The sequence below is a fragment of the Sapajus apella genome, unplaced genomic scaffold (assembly GCF_009761245.1).
Source record: "Sapajus apella isolate SASKATOON/1434 unplaced genomic scaffold, GSC_monkey_1.0 scaffold35, whole genome shotgun sequence".
Classification (NCBI taxonomy): Eukaryota; Metazoa; Chordata; class Mammalia; order Primates; family Cebidae; genus Sapajus; species Sapajus apella.
In genome coordinates, this window is record NW_022436975.1 from 16,878,406 (window position 1) to 16,896,426 (window position 18,021).

The 18,021-nt window shown below is 44.5% G+C and overlaps 1 protein-coding gene and 1 long non-coding RNA gene across 2 annotated transcripts in view; one reads left to right on the plus strand and one right to left on the minus strand.

Annotated features, from left to right (window-relative positions):
- Positions 1 to 3,956: 3,956 nt before the first annotated feature.
- Positions 3,957 to 4,619, minus strand: LOC116563563. The gene is made up of 2 exons (XR_004274459.1): positions 4,466 to 4,619; positions 3,957 to 4,145 (listed from the first exon to the last, which is right to left on the minus strand). It is a non-coding gene; the product is annotated as an uncharacterized LOC116563563 (long non-coding RNA).
- Positions 4,620 to 6,794: 2,175 nt separating this feature from the next.
- The window catches only part of DNAJC5B (DnaJ heat shock protein family (Hsp40) member C5 beta), a 69,085-nt gene continuing 57,858 nt past the window's right edge, over positions 6,795 to 18,021 (plus strand). The window contains exon 1 of the mRNA XM_032296220.1: positions 6,795 to 7,028. The gene's annotated coding sequence lies outside the window, so the exon portion shown is untranslated. The remainder of the gene's footprint in view (positions 7,029 to 18,021) is intronic.

The following is an 18,021-nucleotide window of genomic DNA, read 5'->3' on the forward strand; positions in this document are numbered from 1 at the left end:
ATGCTCTCATTTCTATTAAGCATAAGTCATTTGGTTGGCAAAAAGACCTGAATTTGGATGTAGTTTTTCAGGATTATGTTGAATTCTCAACATCTTTTAAGAAGGAGCCCAGCTTCAGAGTCAGTAGGCTTAATTAAACTCTCTAGCACTTACTCTGTTTATATTCCTTACCTACTTTGTAGGTTTAGCTCTGGTAGTTGTTGTTAGGCTGACACTGGTTTCCAGTAGGTCATTGAAATCAAATTAATGTAGGCTTCTGAAAAGTCAGACATCAATTGTGTTCATTCATTAAGATTTCCATATTTTAAATGGTACAGAATAAGGAAAAGTGATTCAGATTAGCCTTGAAGAATCCTGGATGGATAGACGTAGACTACAAGCATTTTAGCAGAACAATAACAATTATTTGTAGGAAAAATCCTAATTAAAGAACAAAAACCAAAAGCAAAATGAGAACAAAATTCCTTTCTGTACCAATCTTTTCTGAAGACATAAAGACTCAAGGTCCAAACTCCATTTCCTAGGCCTTTGGAAATGCCTTTAGAATCTCCTCAGTTTTCTGGTCCAAGTGCAGTAGTTCTCAAAATCTGGTCTCCCTCCTCAGGTCTAGGAACGTGTTAAAAATGTCAAGTCTTGAGCCTCACCCTAGGCATCCAAAACCAGGAGCTTGATGGACAGGACCTGCAATCTGTGTTTTAACAAGTCCTCCAGGCACTCTGTTGTTTTGCTGTAAAGTTTGGGAACTTCTGGCCTAGAACATTGTTCTCAAGCATTTGTGTACACCACAGCTCCTGGAGGAGCTTGACTTAACGCGAGTCTTTCACTCAGCCCCTGAAATTTGGAGGCAGTAAATGCAGGAAGCTGCGTTGAGAATCTGCAATAGATACATATGAAGTAGGTGATCCTGGTGCAGGTGGTCTGTAGAGCACAATTTGAAAAATCCTGCCTAGAAGTGGAATTTAAGTGTTGACAAAATTAGCATTTCGCCCTGCAAAATCCTCCTCCATAACGAGTAAAAACCTTTGAACTCTGACTTACAAATATCTATAACTTTCAGTTAGCCTGCAAAATGCCTGCTTCTGAAGAGGTGTGCAGGCTTCCCTCATCACTGCCATGGGGGCCTGAAGCCTCTGTGTGTTCCAGGTGTGAGGCTTTGCCTGTCCCTGCTATAGGTGTGCACCTGTGTCATCACAGGAACGTATGGTCAAGGGATGCAACGTGATCCACAGCTCCACAGAAAGTACAGTATTGAGTACGCTCAGCCAAGACAAAACACAAGGGAAGATGTCATTTTTATTCACCCTGAGATGATAGCTGGAGGAAGATTTCTTTGGGCAAAGAGGTCTTGATCCCTGCATGTCCTGCCAGGGGAATATCCTGTTCTAAGCAAGGTGACCTTTCAAACAACTTTTGAGAAGTACTGATTTAGTATGCAAAGTATGCATAAATATATCTAACTGTGATTTGAAATCAGACCACTGAATTTCTTTTTTCCATTGAACCTGTTATAGATCAGTGGTGAAAAAAGAGATTTTTAATGCAGAAAGGTGAAATTTGTGATGGCAAAGGGTATTAATTGTGATAGTCATATGTTTTCTTAAAGGTACTGGGACCAAATTAATGCATTAATAATGTTACTTTGTTTTGATTGTATTTGTTTTTATTGTTATCTAACATTTAAGGCAACTAATACTGTATTTCTACATATGTTAATGATTAAAAATTACCTTTAAATAATTTTATTTCAATAAAATATGTGAATTAATTTAAAGGAAGATGCTAAGTAAATATTAGTGCAGATGGCAATTTTCTGAAGATGCCACATGAATAATTAAAGTGTGGGAAACTGACTATTTTCATGAGTTCAGAATAATCCATTTTATCACTTTTCTAATGTTGAGCTTTTCATTTGTTTTCTGTTATAAATAATGATTTAAAAAACCTCTGGTAGCTAAATATTTTTCATATCCATAATGGTTCTCTTAGGAAAATTCACAGATTTGAGATTGTTGAATGCAAGGGCAATACTTATATTATTTTAAAGTTTAAAATCAGTATCCATTAACCATTTCTCTAAGTTTTTACGTAGCCATTTAAGAAGTCAGTACAGCGGTATTTATGACCTATGGGAATCCCTTCTTCCTTGTTATTCAGGGTTACTTAAGGCTGTGGTCTCCAAGTGTGTTCTGGGACTAAATGACAACTTCTTCCCAACCGGGGAAGCCTGTGGTGGGGAAAAGGCTTGGTGGAAGATCTGGTTTGTAGTTAATGTTAAGTAACCTTTCCACTTAATTAGCTTTGTGATCTCGTGCAAGACAAAACCTCTCTAAGCTATAATTTTCTCATCCATAAAATTATACCAAAAATAACACTCTGTTTATCTCACCAAGTTGTGAAGATTATAGAGAGTGATGTGAAAATGGCTTGTAAATGCTGAAGCATGATGTAAAAGGTTAGTTGTTGGTATTATAAAAGCCCAATATATGTTCTCCTCTTGTGAAATTCTTAAAGCACAATTCTCTGATTTCACAGATACATCATCTCATGCAATACAGATAATTTTTTTTTTGTACCGTATGGGCTTAGTGTCTAGAAAAAGTGAAGGGTATGAAAGAATGAAGAACGAAGTTCCAGTGAGAGTCTATTTCTTTATAGATTGCTCCTGCCTGTCCCCTCCTCAACACTAGAAACTGGTATAGCACTGTAGTTAATACTGGTTTTTGTTTTTGTGCATGTGTGTTTTTTAGACAAGGTCTCATTCTGCCACCCAGGTTGAAGTGCGGTGGTGCCATCTCGGCTCACTGCAGCTTTGACCTCCTGGGCTCAAGTGATCCTCCCTGCTCAGCTTCCTGAGTAGTTAGAACTACAGGCATGCACCACCAGGCCTGGCTAATTTTTGTATTTTTTGTAAAGATGGGTCTCACTATATTCCCCAGGCTGGTCTCAAACTCCTGGGCTCAAGTGACCCTCCCACCTCGGGCTCTCAAAGTGCTAGGATAACAGGGATGAGCCACCTCACCCTGCCAACAATAACTCTGGACTTTTATTTGAGCTTTGCTGCTTATCATCAAATCTCAAGGAAAATATTAGTTACTCAGAAGTCATCTTACTTGTAAATCTAGAATTGGTGTGGTGGCTCAGGATTTCTGAGTCTGGGCTAGGACCAGAGCCAGCTACTCCTGGCACCTACATTGTTGGGAAACTAATGATCTTCACTGAGACTCTGTTCTCCTTCCATAATGTACATTATCCAAATGGTCTCTTGTGGGTGGATTCCAGTAAAAATTGTCTGATGAGCTGCCTACCAGAAAACTGTGATGTTGACAAGCTCCAGAGAGTAGACCAAGATCTGAGGGCAGCATGGTCAGAATGGCAGGGGCTGACACTGAGGGCACCTGGGCTCCAGAATCAACTCTACGACTTCACTACGTTTCCTCATCAGTTTCCTCATCAGTAAAAAGAGGGAGTTAGACGAGAATCTGGTCACTAGCTGGTCTTCTAGGTCTCTCCCCACAGTTAAGATCCTATAATTCTGCAGATCAGTTTATGACCTGCAAGGGCATTCTTTCCTGAGGGTTTGAATGGCAGAGCAAGTGGAAATTAGGGGAATGTCCTTCCCAACCTCCCACCCTGGGCAGGAGAGGAAGTGCCATCCAGGAGGGCCTTAGCTGGACCATAGGGAGAAGTGAGGATTCCACTCTGTGACATCATAATATCCAGCCCAGGTTTGTCCTTGGCAACCAGGAAGGAGAATAGCAGGAGGTGCAGTTACTATTAATAGCCGAGGTGGGACGCTACTGGAGGGAGCCATAAGGGATCAGCCAGACATGCCACCAGTTCAGGTACGTGGTATTGCTAAGCTCAGAACAGGACTTGCCGGTGCCTAAAGGAAAAAGAGGAGAGACCTCAAGGTGAGTGTGTCACCAAGCTTAGGAAGAACAGTATAAGCACAGACAGCATGTGCCCCAGCTGCATTAGGGTAATGTTACATTCCACATGAGCAGAAGCAGAGCTGGGCACATCTTGCCAACAGCCAGGCTGCTTTTTATGAAGCCGGACCATGAGGACATTTCCGAGGCTGTAGTCCACATGTGTTGCTGGTGATATACTTCTATTCAGAGGGTTTTTCTTCCAATAGCTTCTCCCTGGAATGACAGGGAAGAGTAAACAAAGGTAAATTAACTGAAGGAAGTATTTTAATAGAAGCCAGTACAAAAACAAACAAAAGTAATAAATGCAAAAAGTTGTATTATGGGTTAGCAACCAGGATTGATTCTAACGTCAAGTTTTGAAAGTTCAGGTCTTGAAAGGCAGAAGGCCACCCCTATAAACAATAAAAGAGAAGGACCTTTTGGTTGAGAAGTAAGTAAAACAGTTCTGCTGGAACCATATACCCCATGCTGCCCCCAGCAACTCCTGCCAGTGAAATCATTGCTGGGGATGCGGACAGTTCTGTTTTCTTTACCTTGCCTTGGGGTTTTGGCTTCTACAATACTTGTTTCTTCCTGGCGTCTTGGGGCCCTGAGAGGCTCTGAGTGACGGCAAAGAACTGTTTACCAGTGGGGCGGAGCACGGGGCCGGCACCAGGCCCTGACTCATCCCCATGTGGACTCCCTTGGGTCTTAGCACACTGCCACCCCAGAGTCAGGGCACAGGACAGCTCAGGCAGGCACACTGAGCTCTGCCTGCAAGATCAGAGTTGATGATGCTCCCTCACTGGGAGCACCAGTCCATGTTCTGACAGGTCCATGTTCTGTCAGTTACCCACATGGGACCCCAACAACCGTCAACAAGAGGAGGAGATGGAATCTCTATCCACAGGACACAATTCTAACTCTCATTGGCTCCAACACATCACAAATAAATACATCACAGCAGCGAGGCCAATACTCTCACACTCTGTGAAAGTAGTAATAGCCCTCAAAGCATGTAAAACTGAGAGACCCACATAAAAACAAAATACACTTGCACATTAACTTTATAACACACATTCAACTTCTGTCTACAGAAGTCACTGTGGTTTTCACAATTGGGTTATGATCTAATCATAACCACTTAAGACCTTGAACATTAAAGTCTCATTGGTCCAGTTTTTAGGTTTTGTTTACTGATAGCCATTGAAAACTAAGTTTAAGCTGAACCTCAAATAATACGCACAAAACACAGAGTGTCTTAACTCATCTCCACTTGCATTTATTGACTGTAACGTTCCCTGACCCTTGTGTTAGTCACATGCTGCTGCATCTGTCACATACTGGAGAATTTTAGAGTTGGATGGGAACTAGAAGATCATCCATTCCACAGCTTCATTTCCAGAAGAAGAAACCATACAGAGAAGTTAAGTGTCTTGGCTAAGGTTGATAGCACTGGGGACTAAATTTAAGCCCCCTCACTCTTAGCCTGGTGTCCTCTCCAATACACTCTGCCCCACAATGAATGAATGTATTCGTTCATATTTGAATTAAGAATATTCTAAAAGGAGGAAATATTTTATCACCTTGGTGTGGTTATTAATAAAAGCAGATATTATCTTATTTTGTATGCAGCTGCATGCAAAATAATCTTTGGTCAAGGACAAGTGAAAGTACCGAAGACCCCGCCCAAAAGACTGAGATAGCAGTGAAAATAAATCCAGGGAAATTGACCATCTGCTGTACATTGAGGGCTGATTAGAAGTAATCTTTTTTTTCTTAAAAAATTTTATATAATTTATCAGATTTTTACTTGATAAAAAATATACAGTCTTCCTGGAGCCTTGTCTTTTCCAGTTTGGGTAGATAATACCTTGGTTATGAATGTGTGTGTGTACACCTTTGAATGTACAGATGAGTAAACACTTTATCTGGCAGGTGTGGGGCTGGCTATTATACCCATCCATGGTAACAAACCTACCTTTATTACTTAATACATCTTCTATATGAGCCTTTTCTGACTTATCCCATGAATAAGGGATAATATTCTATTTGGAATTAACGTGAGAATTAAGAATCCTCCTTAGACTTGTGCAGGGTTTGTTATATGTGAAACCATACATATTATGCCTTGCATCCCTAGTTAATGTGCAAGTTGAGCCCAGGCAGTCCCTGTGTGCAGGTACTCAGGGTTTTTCCAATTAAATTTATTTCAAATGTATTAATATCATCCCAAAGATCCAAATTCTAAAAGAAAAGGAAATGAAGAATTTAAAAAATATAAATAGAGACCTAATTTTTATAGTCATCAACTCCATCATTAGCCTTAGAAAGATCTGATAAGTATTTTCTAGGCCATTAGATTGATTTTTTTGCCAACTGAGGAGTGTGCTTCTTGTAAGGATTTTCCATATGTTTCTGATTTTGCATGCAGATTGTCTTTAATAAAAGAGAATTATGAAAAAATTGCCAACAAGAAAGAGCATAAGAAAGAGCATTCCATCATGGCATAGGCTTTAAACAGTGCTGTTGTAATACCTTTCAGCTTCCATATTAATTTTAAAAGTTGTGTAATGTATTGAGTAATTTTGCACACACTGCAGTGTATTACTACAGGAGAAAGATAATTGTGAAAAACAGAGGGATAAAAGGAGTTTTAGTTTCAGAATTCTTCACTGTGGTTTTGAAGTTTCAAATCTCTCCAGTAAAATGAAATCCAGGTAGGCCAAGTAAACTTCTGAAATATTTTCTCTTGAATTATCAGAGAAAATGTAGCCTTGACAAATCTTATTTAAGAGGCTTGGAAGGAAAAAAGCAAAAGGAAGCTACCTCTTCGAAGATCCTGAGAAAACAGTCTCCTCTTGCTGCTGTCCCCTGAGGCGCCTTGGCAGGTGGCCACGCTGGATCTCCGACACGCGCAGGACACTGCCTGTCATTCCAGCCCAGCCCCATGCCCACCCTCCCAAGAATTGTGCAACAGGGCCTTTGTAACCTGAGGCCCATGAAGTCTTTGAAGGAATGTGACACAGAGCCAAGGGGCGTTGGTGCCACCAGGGCTGAGAAGGAGCTCTCCTGCTGTTTACGCTGCTATCCCGTGGGAACCTCAGAAGGGGGAAGGTATGCTCTAAAATGCACGGGGAGTCAAGTACTTGGCACAGCTGTAAAGCAAGTACTCTAGTGTCTTTACTTGGCACAGCTGTAAAGCAAGTACTCTAGTGTCTTTTCCCCTCATCTTTGCTGACCTCCGGAGGCATGCTTCATGCTGCTCTAGAGAGTAGAACTCGCTGTGCTCTAATTTTTATTGTATTTGTATAAATTTATGGGATACAAGTGCAATTTTTAAAGATGCATAGATTGTGCAGTGGTCAAGTTCGAGCTTTTAGGATATCTATCACCTGATCCACTCATCCTCCTTTCAAGCCACTCCTCCTCCTATTCTTAACTGTGTCTCCTACTGAAAGCTACAAGTTATGGTCCCATTATTCCACTGCCCTATAAGCATCCTGGGGAGCGGCATCCATATTAAAGAATGACATAGATGGTGGAGTGCCAGGCACTGGTGTCAGGACAGCCCCTGAAATCTTTGGGATTCATCAATCTACAAAATGAGCTTCCTACCTCCTCTCCTCACTTCTCCCATAGACATCTTCCTCCAATATGACAAGTACACAATCTGGCCACTGTAATACTTGGGGTTTTCCCATCTCTTCTGCCTGGGGAAAATGTCACGAGCTGAGTCGTGCATACCCTCCTTTTAAGTTGCTGGAACATCATGATGGCCACACAAATGGAGCTCTAACCAATAGGAATTGAAAGATTCACTCTCAGTCTTGCCATCTGAATGCTGCAGAGTGCTATGGCGTGTAATTCACTATGAATGACAAGGTCCATATTTTATATTACCAGTATTATTGATCACAAAAGGTGGCCTCAGGAAAACAGACATTTTAGCCAGTGGAGAAGACAACTTACTTGGCAACTAGAAGACCAATATTCTCGTCCTTTCAAGTATATTTAGAATGCAAAATCATTATTATTACAAGAGAGGGAAAGCCTTTTTTTTTTCTTTTTTTCTTTTTGTTTTTAAGACGGAGTCTTGCTCTGTCACCCAGGCTGGAGTGCAGTGGTGCCATCTTGGCTTATTGCAACCTCTGCCTCCTGGGTTCAAGTGATTCTCCTGACTCAGCCTCCTGAGTAGCCGATATTGCAGGCGCATGCCACCACACCTAGCTAATTTTTGTAGAGACGGGGTTTTACCATGTTAGGCTGGTCTTGAACTCTTGACCTTGTGATTCACCCACCTCAGCTTCCCAAAGTGCTGGGATTACAGGCGTGAGCCACTGTGCCTGGCCTGGGAAGCCTTTGTTAATGTTAGGATAGGTTCCTCTACATGGTAGGAACTGATGCTATCTCTCTCCCCTCATCAACCTCTCATGGTATTAGAGGAGATACCTCTCATACCATGTCCTTTCAAGGAGGTTGTTTTCCACTCTCCTTTCTACACCAAATAAATTCAATGAGTTTCAATCCAGTTTGTATTGTTGAAAACTTGATATGCACTTGGGACTTTACTAGGCACGCTGACAACTGCAAAATAAAATGTTTGACGTAAATTGGGCTCTTTAAGAGTTAAGAATTTAGTTAAGGAGACAAGATGCACACCTGCAAACAGTTCAAAAGCAAAGAAGAAACTACATAACTATGTGAAAAATGTGCGCGCTGTGAACTTCAAAGTGCCCCAGGGGCTCCGAGCGAAGAAGCAGTGTTGTCCTCAGTGTTCAGGTTGCTCATGAGGGCAGGTCAATGCTGGGACTTGGGAGGGATCTTGAAAGGAAGAGAAACAGAATATGACTGCTTGACACAAACTTAGGGAGCAAAACAATTTCCTAGTGAAAATTTTGGCCCTGGCACAACCACTCTTCTCCCACTCATCGGCACTCAGGTCCACTCTCCCTGCGCTTTGACAATTCGTTCTTGGTGTGCAAAGCAAACAATTCACATTACTTCATTGGGATATGAAAAAAGGAGTCATGGAAACATAAGGACACCAGGAAGGATAAAACAAACTCTAACAGGTGGTTTCTGTGAACAGCTCTGCACGCTGAAACCAGGGCTGTGTCTGATTTTAATTGTGCATGTGGGCTTCTAGAGCCTACACCCTAAAGTCAACATGTTCTAAAGCTAATCAGTATCTTCCCCAAACTTGCTCCTGCTTTGGATTCCCACCTCAGTCAATGGGCCTTGCCATATTCTCAGTTTCTCTGGCAAGGATCTCAAGTCCCCTCTGATTCCTGGGTCACTCTCTCCGCTGCATTCAGTGATTGAGCATTGAGCCTAGGGGGTTAGATCTCCACATCTTTTCCGAATCCACCGCCTCGGTCAGTTCTGCCTGCTGCTACCCTGGTCTGAGCCCCATCTCCTAATCTTCCTCTAAGGTCACTCACCTCGACAACCCCGTTCCTCTGCACTCGTTGGCCACACCTTTTTAAAATAGAAACTGGCACTACCCAGCTTCAAGTTTTTCCCGTTGTTTATAAAATGAGGACTAAACTCCTTTGCCTGGTTTTCAAGGCCTCTCCCTTGTCTAGCTTTACTGACCTAGCCTCTCCCCTTGGCTACTCATTCACCCACTCTTCCCCAGCTCTTATACACCAGGTGGATCTGTCTGCCTTCAATTTTCCAGCTTGCCCAGTACTTTTCTTGCCTACATGGTCTTGCTCATGCAATTTTTTCAGCTTTTCTGATAGTTGAACTCCTCATGTGGCCTCCTCCAGGGTTCCTGCTTCACAGGGGCCACAGCTTTCTTCTGTCTGTTTCCTACCTCCATCATTTGTGACATTCTCCTGACATTTAAAAAATGTTGACTCTTTGTGCTGAAGGAGTGAGCCAGGTCGGATTGGGAGACCAGGGTGAAGGGAGTAGAAGAATGTCTTCAGACAGGGAACAGCATGTGTAAAGACTCAGAGGACAGAGAGAACGGTGTGTTCATGGAGATAAACAGTGTACTGTAATTAGTAGAAACGGTTTGAGTGGATAGGAAGGCGTTGGGAAGAGATGGTACTGAAGGAAGAGGCAGAGGCAAGTCCAAGGGGCTGGCCCTGCTAAGAGGCTGGACTAGCTAAAGATCAATGGGCAAGTTTGAAGAGTTATCAGCAGGGTAGTAATGGTATAACATTCGCATTTTAAAGGAATATAGTGTCTGGGGACCAGAGAAAGACTGGAGAAAGAACTGTCAGTTAGGAGGCGGGCAGGGTAGTGACCAAGTTCACTACCTCTATTCAAGAAACAGAGGGAGAGAGTGGACTTGAGAGAGCTTTCAAAAGGAGACGTGATGAGGCCTGATTAACTGATCAGGCATGGTTTAAATGGAGAGGGTGAGTGAAGGGAGACATCTGGGTTTCTGGCAGGGCCCAGAAATGATACCGTCCATGGCAATGGCACAGCATCACTTCCTGCTGATGCCCTCTAAAAAGACTGGATCTCTCTCCCTTCTCAGAGATGAAATGTTTGATAGCAGGGGTGGTTGAGAGCTCCTTGGACATTTGCTTTGTAGAAGGCACTTCCAGCTGATATGGGGCCTGGATCTCATTTATTTGTTATAGTCTCCAGAGCAACTGTTATTCAATAAACCTTGGTGAATAAACAGCTGAGCCTATAAATACTGTTCCTGGTAGTCTTCCTGCTATGTTTTCTAAGAAATGTTGGGTATTTTATCCTTTATTACCCTTCATAGTATAAATGTAATGGAGCCTGTCTTCCTCTCCAACTCAGATTTCGGTTGAAAGTCTTCATTAGGAGGTGAGTCTTCTGCCAGCCAGGTTATTTGATAGCCTTGGTAGTCTTCATGATGCTTCTTGATGGCTATTGATGTCTGGTAGCTCAGAGTAATCGCCAGAAGATCAGCTGTGTCCTCTGACACCATCTCGGGCCAACAGTCCACCTCCTACATCTTCCTTTCTCTTCAAAGTCATGGCCTGTACAAGGCCATAATAAAAACCTCTGGAGACCTATGTCCTTTATTCCTACCTAGAACTTTAAAGGAACTAAACATACCATTTCTACTGACTGCATTTTTTCTTATGAATCACTTCAAGGCATAATCGTGTTGTCGGAAATTAGCTCATCTCCAGAATCATGGGCCACGAAGGACTTGCTCTGTCCCTCCCCTGCCACCACTGCCCGCTTCCTCTGCTGGTAAGCCCAGCTGCTAGAGTGAGGAGGTCTCCTTCTCTTCCTCCTTCACCTGTAGTCTGTGCTTTTGTGGCATGTACTTTCTTCTTCTTTTCTTTTTCTTCTTTTTTTTTTTTTTTTTTGAGACAGTCTCACTCTGTCGCCAAGGCTGGATTGCAGTGTCACGATCTCTGTTCACTGCAACCTCTGCCTCCCAGGTTCAAGAGATTCTCATGCTTCAGCTCCTGAGTAGCTGGGATTACAGGAGCCTGCCACCATGCCAGGCTAGTTTTTGTATTTTTAGTAGAGACAGGGTTTCACCATGTTGGCCAGGCTGGTCTCAAACTCCTGACCTCAAGTGATCTGCCCACCTCAGCCACCCAAAGTGCTGGGATTACAGGCATGAGTCTTTCCTTATTGACATCTTGAGGCTGTTCACAGTGCCCTGAATCTTGTAGTGAAGGCTTTCTTTTGGGCCCATGCTCATGGGAGTCCCTCACCACCTCTGTAAGCTGCAGAAGCAATCATTGAGCACTTCCTTCACCCTCTTTAGCAGACAGTCAGGTTTGCATATCAGTGATTTCATCATAACTAAGGATTGGTAAAATCATAGTACAATTAATATAATTCTTAAATTTTAGAGAGCTATATAAATAGAAGGTAGTTACTGATATAAATTTAAAATGTTTTTCCCAGAGTTTAAGGAATGATATTGCCACAACTGATACACACATATGTTATTATAAATGCTCATTTTAGAAGATCAAATGTACCTTCTGAACAGCACACAAATAGTAAGTGCATTTAGGTCATTATTGGCATTTCCTCCTACCTCTTAAACAGTATAATTTCAATCCGCTTTACATTTGGAAGTCGTTTCTTGCTTAGTTTTGAAATAACAGAAATAGCAATCATTAAAAGTGATCTTTTTTTTAAAGCACCTACTGTATTAGTCAGGGTTCTTCAGAGAAACAGCACCAGTAGGAGAGATGGATATATGTGTGTAATGTATTTTGTATATATACATATATAAAATAAGGAGCTGGCCCATGTGGTTATGGAGGCTGACAAGTCCCAGGATCTGCACTCAGCATGCCTGAGACCCAGGAAGAGTCAATGTTTCAGTTTAAGTCTGGGGGCAGGAAAAAAACAAAAAACAAAAAACAAAAAAAAACAATGCCCCAGCTCAAAGCAGTCAGGCAGGAGGAAACTCTCTTCTACTTGAGGAAGAGTCAGTCTTTTTGTTCTATTCAGGCCTTCAGCTGACTAGATGAGGGCCACTCACACTGAGCGGGGGAAGGGGGCAGCAACCTGCTCTACTCAATCAACTGATTCAAATGATTCAGATGTTCATCTCACCCAAAACACCCAAGCAGACACACCCAGAATCATGTTGGAGCAAATATCTGGGCACCCTGCAGCCTAGTCAAGTTGTCACATAAAATTAATCATTGACCTACCATGTCATCAGTTGGCCTAGTTATTACCTCATTGCCACAAAGACCCCATATGGAAAGTAGTCTTATTCCCATTTACTCCACAGCTATTTACTCAACAAATGTTTGCACATTTTAGAGATGAAGAACTGAGGCTGAGAGAGTTGAAGTAGCTTGTCTAAGGCAGCAAAGCTAGTAAATGGCAGGGCCGGGATTTCAACACAAGTCTAGACTCAGCTGGGTACTCTGAACCAGTATGGCCACTGCCTCCCAGCACTGGTGCTGTGCTTCCCACAGGCCCTGGGGCTTCCTCCTTAGGATGGAGGAGAGCTGAAATCATTGGCTGCTGGCCCACACTCGGGGCAGCCCTGGGACAGGTGCACCTGAACATGTGGGACCTTAGTGCAAAGGGGATCCTGGAGAAGGCTCCCCTTTCCTTTGCCTTTGAGGTGACCCACAGAGCACGAATAGTTGCTAGCATTTGTTGAAAGCTACACGCTGGTGCTTTGTGTGGATATTATTATTTAATGTTCACAACATTTCTGTGTTCCTCCCATCACCCCACTCTGTTTGGGAAGGAGACAGTGACAGCGTCCCCATGAGGCAGCCATGGGCAAAGACTAGGAGGCATCCTTTTAAACTACTGTCCTCAGAGCCACCAAGAATGCCCTAGGTTGACTTAAATGGCCTCATGGGCCAGTCCAATCCTGTTCCACCTCTGCTCAAAATCTGCCCATAAAAACTGCTTAAAATGTGCATGAATCAATGACTTTGCAGGTGTGTGGTATCTGCTGATTCACCCACGAGCAGGCCTGGACTTTCCCTTCTTATTTGCTTCTCTTCACCTGACACATTGCTGTTCCTCATTTTCCATTTCCACTAGAGCTCAGCAAAAACATCGTCTAGTTCTAAACCTAACTACGAGCCCCTAAATAAATCTTGTATAAAAGGGGCTCCTCTGTCCTCGGCTCCCTGCAGCACTCTCTGTTTGCTCTATGGAGTCCCCTTCGTCATAACAACATAAGCAGTCCTCACAGCGTTGCCCAGTTAGCTTCGCCCATAGCAAAACTCTCATTTTGCAGAGGAGGAATCAGAGACACAGGAGGGCATGGGCCTTCCCCAAGTTCACACAGTTAGAAGCCAAGCCATCTGTGTCCCAGTCCAGTGCTTCTGGTGTACCCCGCAGACATCAGTTCTTATGGGGTGGGGTGGTGTCAGCCCCCTGGGCTGACCCAGTGCAGGCAGGTCAAAGAGCAAGACGTCCCAGAGGTGGCCTTGCAGGAAGGCACACAGGCTGGCCCGGGTGCTAACGGGAGGTCAGCACCTGTTTTGCGTATTTGCCTCTATGTACAACCACGTGGATGCAACACAAACAAAGAAAGGGACTGGAAGAGAAACTGGGTTAGGGAAGTACTTTTTATATTGACAGAAGCAGATTCCTTCTGGTGTGTATCCTTTGTTGGAAGGCCCAGGCAAGAGCTGAGATTCCTAATCGACTAGAGTGTGACTCACTTAGGGCTTCCATTCCCAGAGGAAGTGGCTTTGGCTCGTATCATGTGTTTACAGAAAATCAGCTCATCTGTGTAAGCCCACAGCACTGGATCCACCCAGCGGATTCTCCTCCATGACACCATAGTGGGTCTCCAGACATGCATTTGGCTTCCATGGGATGATGTTTCCAGATCAGACCTTTGGTCTGCTCCTGAGCTGTGAACCAGCCCACAGGAGCAAAGGGTGAGCTGTCTTGTTTCAGCCAAGGACTCTGAGGATAAATACTCTACCAGCCAAACACTTCCACAAGGAAACACAATTGGTGGTAACAACTCTCAGAGGAAAGGAAAATAAAACTGCTTCTTGCTTTCAGGATCATTCTGCTTTCTTTTTGGTAGCATAAAGGGTGAATAAACTTCAGGTGCCTTCAGAGCAATTGAATCATAGTTGAGAAGGCAGCACACTCTAGAGGTGGATAGAGAATCTGGAAGATGTCCAGAGATATGGGAGCTTGTTCTGTCTACCAAGGCCTCACCGGTAAAATCACTGCCCTGCTTGACCTGGGATTCTGAGAATTGGGAGACCCATGATCCTACCCTTGCTCCATTAATAACTGCCTGATGTGTACATGAAACCCCCCTGAGCCTCAGTTTCTTGATTTATAAAGTGGGAATACTAACACTTGCCCTGCCTACCTATCCCAGGTGTGTGGGTCAAATGACCCTATGTGAACACACTTTGTTAACAAGGGAGTATTCTCTGTATATTTTTTCTTGTGATATAGGTGGGGATGTCTTTTGCTGAAAGTGAGACAGGAGAGCTGAGGAGTGGTGGAGAATGGTAAAAGGTCTTACTGGGACACACAGAGGGTGCTGGGCAGTGTTGTAGCCCCCTAGCACTGGAGACTCTGGGTCTGCAGTGACAGCATTCACCCCAGCAGCAGATGGACATGCAGTCAGTCCAATGTTGGCTGAGGTGGTGGGTGGAGTTAGGGATATTGACGAGGGGGCAGTTACAATGGCGATCCCAGAGATTTCACTGGGCAGGGAAAGGGTTAGAGAAAGGGTTGCAGCAGATAGGCTTGGGGAGCTCGGAGGTATCATCAAGATGTAAGCACCACATGCATAAGGGAATTGTTGGCAAGGTGGCAGCCATGGGCAGAGAGGCAAGGCTGGAGTTTCAGATCTGAGAGGTGGAGAGCATCCAAAATCAGACAAGGGAGGGGGTGCCGTGTCTGGGAGGGACACATGGGTGCTGAAGGACCCCAGGCCAATGACAAGGTTGGGATGGAGAGAGTAGAAGCTGAGTGCCAGGGTCACCTCAAAGAATACGGTTGAGTTGTCACACCTGGGAGATGGGAAATCTGTGAGTGGTGGGGATATCAAAGGTGAGGCAGGTGTCTGGAAGGGCTGGGAGGAGAAGGCCGATGCTGCTTTAGGGTAATGGAGACCCAGAAAACAGATCTGCCGGGACCCCCAGATGTATGCTCAGATTTGAAATTGGATTTGAATTACATACAAATTGGTCATTTTACACATAGATAATGAAAAGTTGTCAGGGCATCTTGTCCTCAATAATACGAAATATGCATAAAAACTGTAGTAAATAACTCCTTTCAGCTATTGACGTTTTTCATAAAATAGGCCCAAGGGCATGGTTAGTACCAATGAAAGACAGCCACACACTGGTGACTTTTCAGGAGTTTTGTTGATAGCTTGAAATAGGCCTGGGAGGGAAATCGGCAAACATTACAAACCAGAGCTTGCCTCCACTAATGTCCCCCAGGCCCCGGAAATCTAGTTATTAAACATTTCCCAGCACCACTGACTAGGCCTAAATAAAACCTTCAACTGTGCCCAATTTTAGAGTCCTATTGTGAATTGAATGTGTTGTGCCTCTAAAAGAGAGATGTCCTAATCTCTGGTACCTGTGGATGTGGCCTTATTTCAAAGCAGGGTCTGTGAAGATGTAATTAGGACCTAAATTAAGATAAGGCCATACTGGAGTAGGGTGAGTCCTTAATCCGGCTGGAGTCCTCCTTAGACAAGGAGAAGAGATACAGAGAGATACACACAGAGTGGGGAACACCATGTGAAGACGCAGACCCAGGGCTGAACAGCATGTGACATCAGAGGCACACCATGGTGACACACACCAACGATTGCTGGCAGCACCACAGGCTAAGAGGAAGGCATGGGATACACTCCCCCCAGAGCTCTGGTAAGGACCAACCCTGCAGACACCTAGACTGCAGACTTCTGGCCTCCAGACCTGCAGAAGAAGACATTCCTGTTGTTTTAAGTCACGCAGTTTGCGGTACCTCTTTAGGTAGCCCGGAGAAACCAATAACCCCGCCCCAGCCTCACGTTTGGGCAGGAGGACACAGAAGTTCTTTCCCGTGAATGGCAAAGGGAAGGTCAGCATTTACCTTTCCCTGTCTGCTCCCAGGGGACCTTCCCTCTTCCTGGTACCTCCAACATGTCTTTTCTTTACCACGTTCTGGTCCTTCCCGTTAGGTGCCAAGTATTGTGGGTCATACTTCATGCTTTCCCTTGCAAGTGGCAATCAGGGGTTGTAAACGCAGATGTCCCTGTGGGTCAGAGCTGTTCAGCGTGACGCAGGGAGAACCTTTTCAAATTGGAAAGCATATCTGTGTTTAAATAAAACACCCCAGTGAACCGGCCAAGGAAAGCCTGGCAGAGATCTGACATTTTGGGAACTCTTTGACGTGCTCTGAGAGGTAGAGGACAACTCTTAGCCTTGGCATTCCCCCAGCAGCACGCAGCAGCATTTATTCACTGCTGCTGAACTGGCCGATTGTCTCTGGCTGGTTCCTGGGTTTTTGTTGTCATTCGCTACCTGGATCTCTCAGGGGTCTTTTGTCTTGACCCAGCCAAGGAGTGGATGGAGTGGAGATCTCAGAATTTCCGCAGCTGCTCCAACGTTTCTCGCTTCAGACAGAAGGCTTACAAAAAAACAGATTTTTGTAGGTTGTAATATAAATCCCCCAACAGACGAGCTCTGGGATGCTATTGCAAAACTCCAGTTTCAGAAGAAAGCACCCAGAGGGCGGCCTCCAGACATGACCTGCCCCACCCGGATGTTTCCAGGAGTGTTTTTCTCAGCAACTCTCGTCATCTTAGGGGCTGGGGGACAGGCATCAGGGACATGGAAAATCAAGGGTGATTTGGGGTGAGAAATATTTTGAAGTTGAAACTCCTGTTTACAGTTCCTTTATTCCTGAACACCAGAGGGCACCACAGTCATATGGAATGGTGGGTTAGCCTTGCTTTAGGATTGAAATCCTGGCACCCAACTTTTTTATTCTTTTTAAGTTTAAGAACTAAGAAGTGCTGAATTGAATATTTATTCATTTGAATATTTTGCTCAGACTGCTAAGAAAATTGCAGAGGAGGCTTTTGGGGTCATTTGCTGGATGTTCATGCCCAGGGCCCAGGGCAGGGGGCCTGTGGGGCAGCACTGGTTGCCTGCCCTCCCACCCAGTCCTGTGATTGTCCAGCTCTGATCGGCTCTGCGGCAGGGCTGGGACCGTGTCCCAGGTCAGAGATACCTTGCTCAGGGCCCCAGCTCATTACTTCGTGGCTCATCCTTTTAACCTGGCTCTGTGAGTTGTTCCACTTCGCATCTGGGGGTGAGGCCTGGCCCTGGGAGAATGGAGGATTCCCCAGAGGAGGGTCGAAGGATTGCTGGGGTCGCACTGTTGTTGCTCAACAGCACTGGGGCTTCGGCAACAGGGGCCAGTTGACCAGGGTGTGTGGCTAGGGTGTTGAACAGTTTCCCACTGATGCCCTCTGGTAGCTTCCCTTTGACAACAGAGCATTTATGGTTCTGGAGAAATATAGAAAAGTTTCTATAGGCTCCTAAAAGGCTGTGGAAGAAGCAGGAGCAGAGCCACTGGGGGCATGGGAGGCTTGGTGGGTGCTGGGGGCCCTGTGAAGGGGTGGCTGGCTGATCTCCAGGGAGACCTGAGGCCTGGGAGGAGAGCCCACGTG